The sequence below is a fragment of the Carcharodon carcharias genome, chromosome 12 (genome assembly GCF_017639515.1).
Source record: "Carcharodon carcharias isolate sCarCar2 chromosome 12, sCarCar2.pri, whole genome shotgun sequence".
Taxonomy (NCBI): domain Eukaryota; kingdom Metazoa; phylum Chordata; class Chondrichthyes; order Lamniformes; family Lamnidae; genus Carcharodon; species Carcharodon carcharias.
In genome coordinates this window covers 150798105-150807586 of record NC_054478.1, presented here as the reverse complement: position 1 = coordinate 150807586, position 9482 = coordinate 150798105, and the positions used below count along the sequence as shown (strand labels likewise).

The window sequence follows — 9482 nt, the reverse complement described above, 5'->3', positions numbered from 1 at the left end:
TAAAGACCCCCCCACAATATTTCACCAGGTATTTATATGCGTGCCACATGTTATAGTCGCAGAATGCAATGCGATTATAGATTTCCAGCAGCATCAGCTGCATTCTGCTTCTGCACAGGTCAGAGGATGCAGACAGCGTTTCACTAGCTGACCAGCCCGGCCACATGCCAGAAAACCTAGGCAACCCTCTGCAGTGTACACTTCCGCCTCTAACAGCATCAATTTACTCAGATCCCGGAACGGAGCTGGACTCGAACCCCGCGCCGCCACCGCCGCTGCTGCTGACACTGCGGCTCCCACCCACTGCTGGCAAAAACGGGGACAACCGCACCGCCACCCCATTCAGGTACTGAAAACAAACCCCCGGAAAACAGCCGCCTACAGGCGCTTCCAAAGCAGCGTGTACTCACTCAGAAAGTGTCCTTTACCTGGTCACAGCTCGCAGCCCCCACACTAACACAGCTCACAGCCCCCACACTAACACAGCTCGCAGCCCCCACACTAACACAGCTCCCAGCCCCCACACTAACACAGCTCGCAGCCCCCACACTAACACAGCTCACAGCCCCCACACTAACACAGCTCGCAGCCCCCACACTAACACAGCTCACAGCCCCAACACTAACACAGCCCCCACACTAACACAGCTCGCAGCCCCCACACTAACACAGCCCCCACACTAACACAGCTCGCAGCCCCCACACTAACACAGCTCACAGCCCCCACACTAACACAGCTCACAGCCCCCACACTAACACAGCTCGCAGCCCCCACACTAACACAGCCCCCACACTAACACAGCTCGCAGCCCCCACACTAACACAGCCCCCACACTAACACAGCTCGCAGCCCCCACACTAACAGCCCCCACAATAACACATCTCACAGCCCCCACACTAAAACATCTCACAGCCCCCACACTAACACAGCTCACAGCCCCCACACTAACACAGCTCGCAGCCCCCACACTAACACAGCTCACAGCTCCCACACTAACAGCCCCCACACTAAAACAGCTCGCAGCCCCCACACTAACACAGCTCGCAGCCCCCACACTAACACAGCTCGCAGCCCCCACACTAACACAGCTCACAGCCCCCACACTAACACAGCTCGCAGCCCCCACACTAACAGCCTCCGCACTAACACAGCTTGCAGCCCCCACACTAACACAGCCCCAACACTAACACAGCTCACAGCCCCAACACTAACACAGCTCGCAGCCACCACACTAACACAGCTCACAGCCCCCACACTAACACAGCTCACAGCCCCGACACTAACACAGCTCACAGCCCCCACACTAACACAGCTCACAGCACCCACACTAACACAGCTCGCAGCCCCCACACTAACACAGCTCGCAGCCCTCACACTAACACAGCTCACAGCACCGACACTAACACAGCTCGCAGCCCCCACACTAACAGCCCCCACACTAACACAGCTCACAGCCCCCACACTAACACAGCTCGCAGCCCCCACACTAACACAGCTCGCAGCCCCCACACTAAGACAGCTCACAGCCCCCACACTAACAGCCCCCACACTAACACAGCTCGCAGCCCCCACACTAACACAGCTCGCAGCCCCCACACTAACTTAGCCCCCACACTAACAAAGCTCACAGCCCCCACGCTAACAGCCCCCACATTAACACAGCCCCCACACTAACACAGCTCGCAGTCCCCACACTAACACAGCTCACAGCCTCCACACTAACACAGCTCGCAGCCCCCACACTAACACAGCTCGCTGCGCCCACACTAACACAGCTCGCAGCCCCCACACTAACAGCCCCCACACTAACACAGCTCACAGCCCCCACACTAACAGAGCTCGCAGCCCCCACACTAACAGAGCTCGCAGCCCCCACACTAACAGCCCCCACACTAACACAGCTCACAGCCCCCACACTAACACAGCTCGCAGCCCCCACACCAACACAGCTCGCAGCCCCCACACTAACACAGCTCGCAGCCCCCACACTAACACAGCTCGCAGCCCCCACACTAACACAGCTCACAGCCCCCACACTAACACAGCTCGCAGCCCCCACACTAACACAGCTCACAGCTCCCACACTAACAGCCCCCACACTAACACAGCTCGCAGCCCCCACACTAACACAGCTCACAGCCCCCACACTAACACAGCTCATAGCCCCCACACTAACACAGCTCGCAGCCCCCACACTAACAGCCCCCACACTAACACAGCTCGCAGCCCCCACACTAACACAGCCCCAACACTAACACAGCTCACAGCCCCAACATTAACACAGCTCGCAGCCCCCACACTAACACAGCTCGCAGCCCCCACACTAACACAGCTCGCAGCCCTCACACTAACACAGCTCACAGCACCCACACTAACACAGCTCACAGCACCCACACGAACACAGCTCGCAGCCCCCACACTAACAGCCCCCACACTAACACAGCTCACAGCCCCCACACTAACACATCTCGCAGCCCCCACACTAACACAGCTCACAGCCCCCACACTAACACAGCTCGCAGCCCCCACACTAACACAGCTCGCAGCCCCCACAATAACAGCCCCCACACTAACATAGCCCCCACACTAACACAGCTCGCAGCCCCCACACTAACACAGCTCACAGCCTCCACACTAACACAGCTCGCAGACCCCACACTAACACAGCTCGAAGCCCCCACACTAACACAGCTCGCAGCCCCCACACTAACAGCCCCCACACTGACACAGCTCACAGCCCCCACACTAACACAGCTCGCAGCCCCCACACTAACAGAGCTCGCAGCCCCCACACTAACAGCCCCCACACTAACACAGCTCACAGCCCCCACACTAACACAGCTCACAGCCCCCACACTAACACAGCTCGCAGCCCCCACACTAACACAGCTCGCAGCCCCCACACCAACACAGCTCGCAGCCCCCACACTAACAGCCCCCACACTAACACAGCTCGCAGCCCCCACACTACACAGCTCGCAGCCCCCACACTAACAGCACCCATACTAACACAGCTCGCAGCCCCCACACTAACACAGCTCGCAGCCCCCACACTAACACAGCCCCCACACTAACACAGCTCACAGCCCCCACACTAACACAGCTCACAGCCCCCACACTAACACAGCTCGCAGCCCCCACACTAGCACAGCTCACTGCCCCCACACTAACACAGCTCACAACCCCCACACTAACACAGCTCACAGCCCCCACACTAACAGCCCCCACACTAACACAGCTCGCAGCCCCCACACTAACACAGCTCGCAGCCCCCACACTAACAGCCCCCACACTAACACAGCTCGCAGCCTCCACACTAACACAGCTCACAGCCCCCACACTAACACAGCTCACAGCCCCCACACTAACACAGCTCACAGCCCCCACACTAACACAGCTCGCAGCCCCCACACTAACACAGCTCACAGCCCCCACACTAACAGCCCCCACACTAACACAGCTCGCAGCCCCCACACTAACAGCCCCCAAACTAACACAGCTCACAGCCGCCACACTAACACAGCTCACAGCCCCCACACTAACACAGCTCGCAGCCCCCACACTAACACATCTCGCAACCCCACACTTACAGCCCCCACACTAACACAGCTCACAGCCCCCACACTAACACAGCTCACAGCCCCCACACTAACACAGCTCACAGCCCCCACACTAACACGGCTCGCAGCCCCCACACTAACACAGCTCGCAGCCCCCACACTAACACAGCTCGCAGCCCCCACACTAACACAGCTCACAGCCCCCACACTAACACAGCTCACAGCCCCCACACTAACACAGCTCACAACCCCCACACTAACAGCCCCCACACTAACACAGCTCACAGCCCCCACACTAACACAGCTCACAGCCCCCACACTAACACAGCTCGCAGCCCCCACACTAACACAGCCCGCAGCCCCCACACTAACAGCCCCCACACTAACAAGCTCACAGCCCCCACACTAACACAGCTCACAGCCCCCACACTAACAGCCCCCACACTAACACAGCTCACAGCCCCCACACTAACACAGCTCGCAGCCCCCACACTAACACAGCCCACAGCCCCCACACTAACAGCCCCCACACTAACACAGCTCGCAGCCGCCACACTCACACAGCTCGCAGCCCCCACACTAACACAGCTCACAGCCCCCACACTAACACAGCTCACAGCCCCCACACTAACATACCCCACACTAACACAGCTCGCAGCCCCCACATTAACAGCCCCCACACTAACACAGCTCACAGCCCCCACACTAACACAGCTCGCAGCCCCCACACTAACACAGCTCAGCGCCCCCACACTAACACAGCTCGCAGCCCCCACACTAACACAGCTCAGAGCCCCCACACTAACACAGCTCGCAGCCCCCACACTAACAGCCCCCACACTAACACAGCTCACAGCCCCCACACTAACACTGCTCGCAGCCCCCACACTAACACAGCTCGCAGCCCCCACACTAACACAGCTCGCAGCCCCCACACTAACACAGCTCGCAGCCCCCACACTAACACAGCTCGCAGCCCCCACACTAACACAGCTCACAGCCCCCACACTAACAGCCCCCACACTAACACAGCTCGCAGCCCCCACACTAACACAGCCCCCACACTAACACAGCTCACTGCCCCTACGCTAACACAGCTCACAGCCCCCACACTAAAACAGCTCCCAGCCCCCACACTAAAACAGCTCGCAGCCCCCACACTAAAACAGCTCACAGCCCCCACACTAACACAGCTCACAGCCCCCACACTAACACAGCTCGCAGCCCCCACACTAACACAGCTCACAGCCCCCACACTAACAGCCCCCACACTAACACAGCTCGCAGCCCCCACACTAACACAGCTCGCAGCCCCCACACTAACACAGCTCGCAGCCCCCACACTAACACAGCTCGCAGCCCCCACACTAACACAGCTCGGAGCCCCCACACTAACACAGCTCGCAGCCCCCACACTAACACAGCTCGCAGCCCCCATACTAACACAGCTCACAGCCCCCACACTAACACAGCTCGCAGCCCCCACACTAACACAGCTCACAGCCCCCACACTAACAGCCCCCACACTAACACAGCTCGCAGCCTCCACACTAACACAGCTCGCAGCCCCCACACTAACACAGCCCCCACACTAACACAGCTCACAGCCCCCACACTAACACAGCTCACAGCCCCCACACTAACACAGCTCGCAGCCCCCACACTAGCACAGCTCACTGCCCCCACACTAACACAGCTCACAACCCCCACACTAACACAGCTCACAGCCCCCACACTAACAGCCCCCACACTAACACAGCTCGCAGCCCCCACACTAACACAGCTCGCAGCCTCCACACTAACACAGCTCACAGCCCCCACACTAACACAGCTCACAGCCCCCACACTAACACAGCTCACAGCCCCCACACTAACACAGCTCGCAGCCCCCACACTAACACAGCTCACAGCCCCCACACTAACAGCCCCCACACTAACACAGCTCGCAGCCCCCACACTAACAGCCCCCACACTAACACAGCTCACAGCCCCCACACTAACACAGCTCACAGCCCCCACACTAACACAGCTCGCAGCCCCCACACTAACACAGCTCACAGCCCCCACACTAACAGCCCCCACACTAACACGGCTCGCAGCCCCCACACTAACACAGCTCGCAGCCCCCACACTAACACAGCTCGCAGCCCCCACACTAACACAGCTCACAGCCCCCACACTAACACAGCTCACAGCCCCCACACTAACACAGCTCACAACCCCCACACTAACAGCCCCCACACTAACACAGCTCACAGCCCCCACACTAACACAGCTCACAGCCCCCACACTAACACAGCTCGCAGCCCCCACACTAACACAGCTCGCAGCCCCCACACTAACACAGCCCGCAGCCCCCACACTAACAGCCCCCACACTAACAAGCTCACAGCCCCCACACTAACACAGCTCACAGCCCCCACACTAACACAGCTCACAGCCCCCACACTAACAGCCCCCACACTAACACAGCTCGCAGCCCCCACACTAACACAGCCCACAGCCCCCACACTAACAGCCCCCACACTAACACAGCTCGCAGCCCCCACACTAACACAGCCCCCACACTAACACAGCTCACAGCCGCCACACTAACACAGCTCACAGCCCCCACACTAACACAGCTCGCAGCCCCCACACTAGCACAGCTCACTGCCCCCACACTAACACAGCTCACAACCCCCACACTAACACAGCTCACAGCCCCCACACTAACAGCCCCCACACTAACACAGCTCGCAGCCCCCACACTAACACAGCTCACAGCCCCCACACTAACACAGCTCACAGCCCCCACACTAACACAGCTCGCAGCCCCCACACTAACACAGCTCACAGCCCCCACACTAACAGCCCCCACACTAACACAGCTCGCAGCCCCCACACTAACAGCCCCCACACTAACACAGCTCACAGCCCCCACACTAACACAGCTCACAGCCCCCACACTAACACAGCTCGCAGCCCCCACACTAACACAGCTCACAGCCCCCACACTAACAGCCCCCACACTAACATGGCTCGCAGCCCCCACACTAACACAGCTCGCAGCCCCCACACTAACACAGCTCGCAGCCCCCACACTAACACAGCTCACAGCCTCCACACTAACACAGCTCACAGCCCACACACTAACACAGCTCACAACCCCCACACTAACAGCCCCCACACTAACACAGCTCACAGCCCCCACACTAACACAGCTCACAGCCCCCACACTAACACAGCTCGCAGCCCCCACACTAACACAGCTCGCAGCCCCCACACTAACACAGCCCGCAGCCCCCACACTAACAGCCCCCACACTAACAAGCTCACAGCCCCCACACTAACACAGCTCACAGCCCCCACACTAACACAGCTCACAGCCCCCACACTAACAGCCCCCACACTAACACAGCTCGCAGCCGCCACACTCACACAGCTCGCAGCCCCCACACTAACACAGCTCACAGCCCCCACACTAACACAGCTCACAGCCCCCACACTAACACAGCTCACAGCCCCCACACTAACAGCCCCCACACTAACACAGCTCGCAGCCCCCACACTAACACAGCCCCCACACTAACACAGCTCACTGCCCCTACGCTAACACAGCTCACAGCCCCCACACTAAAACAGCTCCCAGCCCCCACACTAAAACAGCTCGCAGCCCCCACACTAAAACAGCTCACAGCCCCCACACTATCACAGCTCACAGCCCCCACACTAACACAGCTCGCAGCCCCCACACTAACACAGCTCACAGCCCCCACACTAACACAGCTCACAGCCCCCACACTAACACAGCTCACAGCCCCCACACTACCAGCCCCCACACTAACACAGCTCGCAGCCCCCACACTAACACAGCCCACAGCCCCCACACTAACACAGCTCGCAGCCGCCACACTCACACAGCTCGCAGCCCCCACACTAACACAGCTCACAGCCCCCACACTAACACAGCTCACAGCCCCCACACTAACAGCCCCCACACTAACACAGCTCACAGCCCCCACACTAACACAGCTCACAGCCCCCACACTAACATACCCCACACTAACACAGCTCGCAGCCCCCACCCTAACAGCCCCCACACTAACATAGCTCACAGCCCCTACACTAACACAGCTCGCAGCCCCCACACTAACACAGCTCAGCACCCCCACACTAACACAGCTCGCAGCCCCCACACTAACACAGCTCAGAGCCCCCACACTAACACAGCTCAGAGCCCCCACACTAACACAGCTCGCAGCCCCCACACTAACAGCCCCCACACTAACACAGCTCACAGCCCCCACACTAACACTGCTCGCAGCCCCCACACTAACACTGCTCGCAGCCCCCACACTAACACAGCTCGCAGCCCCCACACTAACACAGCTCGCAGCCCCCACACTAACACAGCTCGCAGCCCCCACACTAACACAGCTCGCAGCCCCCACACTAACACAGCTCACAGCCCCCACACTAACACAGCCCCCACACTAACACAGCTCACTGCCCCTACGCTAACACAGCTCACAGCCCCCACACTAAAACAGCTCCCAGCCCCCACACTAAAACAGCTCGCAGCCCCCACACTAAAACAGCTCACAGCCCCCACACTAACACAGCTCGCAGCCCCCACACTAACACAGCTCACAGCCCCCACACTAACACAGCTCGCAGCCCCCACACTAACACAGCTCACAGCCCCCACACTAACACAGCTTGCATCCCCCACACTAACACAGCCCCCACACTAACACAGCTCACAGCCCCCACACTAACACAGCTCGCAGCCCCCACACTAACACAGTTCGGAGCCCCCACACTAACACAGCTCACAGCCCCCACACTAACACAGCTCGCAGCCCCCACACTAACAGCCCCCACACTAACACAGCTCGCAGCCCCCACACTAACAGCCCCCACACTAACACAGCTCACAGCCCCCACACTAACACAGCTCACAGCCCCCACACTAACACAGCTCGCAGCCCCCACACTAACACAGCTCACAGCCCCCACACTAACACAGCTCGCAGCCCCCACACTAACACAGCCCCCACACTAACACAGCTCACAGCCCCCACACTAACACAGCCCCCACAGTAACACAGCTCGCAGCCCCCACACTAACACAGCCCCCACACTAACACAGCTCGCAGCCCCCACACTAACTCAGCCCCAACACTAACACAGCTCACAGCCCCCACACTAACACAGCTCGCAGCCTCCACACTAACACAGCTCACAGCCCCCACACTAACACAGCTCGCAGCCCCCACACTAACACAGCTCCCAGCCCCCACACTAACACAGCCCCCACACTAACACAGCTCGCAGCCCCCACACTAACACAGCTCGCAGCCCCCACGCTAACACAGCTCGCAGCCCCCACACTAACACAGCCCCCACACTAACACAGCTCGCAGCCCCCACACTAACAGGGCCCATGACTGTCTTTATCGTTTAGGGACCAATCGTCGGGATTACAAGATCAGTCTGCACGACCCAGTCAGTTTGCAAATCCAATTTTATTTGGTTGGAATTTTTATCCCAGTTTATCATAGTTCCATGTGTTAATGGAAAAGAGGTGGTAGCAGGGCTATTTCTGCAATGAGTATTATAATTCACTAATAACATGAATTGAAACCGCTGTCTGTGTGTGTGTGTGTGTGTGTGTGTGTGTGTGCGCTAGCGACAGTGTTTCAGTTTACCAGCTCATGTCCTTGTAGCTTAAGGATGGTTTTGGTACATAGTTTCACCAAAGGAAAACTCGAATGTAACATTAATGGGAGCATTCAAAGATTTTGAGATACTGTTAACATGACCCCTCAGCAGTATCCTGGACCAATTTCTCACACCTCTGCTAAAATCCTGAGATCTCAGCCACACTGCTGTGAAGGGGTTGTTATCCCACATCAGGCATGCCCTTGGGGGTGCGGG

General features: G+C 58.7%; 1 protein-coding gene across 2 annotated transcripts in view; it reads left to right on the top strand.

The window, feature by feature from the left end:
- The first annotated feature begins 241 nt into the window (after positions 1–241).
- The window catches only part of nme9 (NME/NM23 family member 9), a 93684-nt gene continuing 84443 nt past the window's right edge, over positions 242–9482 (top strand). For both annotated transcript variants that reach the window (XM_041201311.1, XM_041201310.1), the window contains exon 1: positions 242–346. The gene's annotated coding sequence lies outside the window, so the exon portion shown is untranslated. The remainder of the gene's footprint in view (positions 347–9482) is intronic.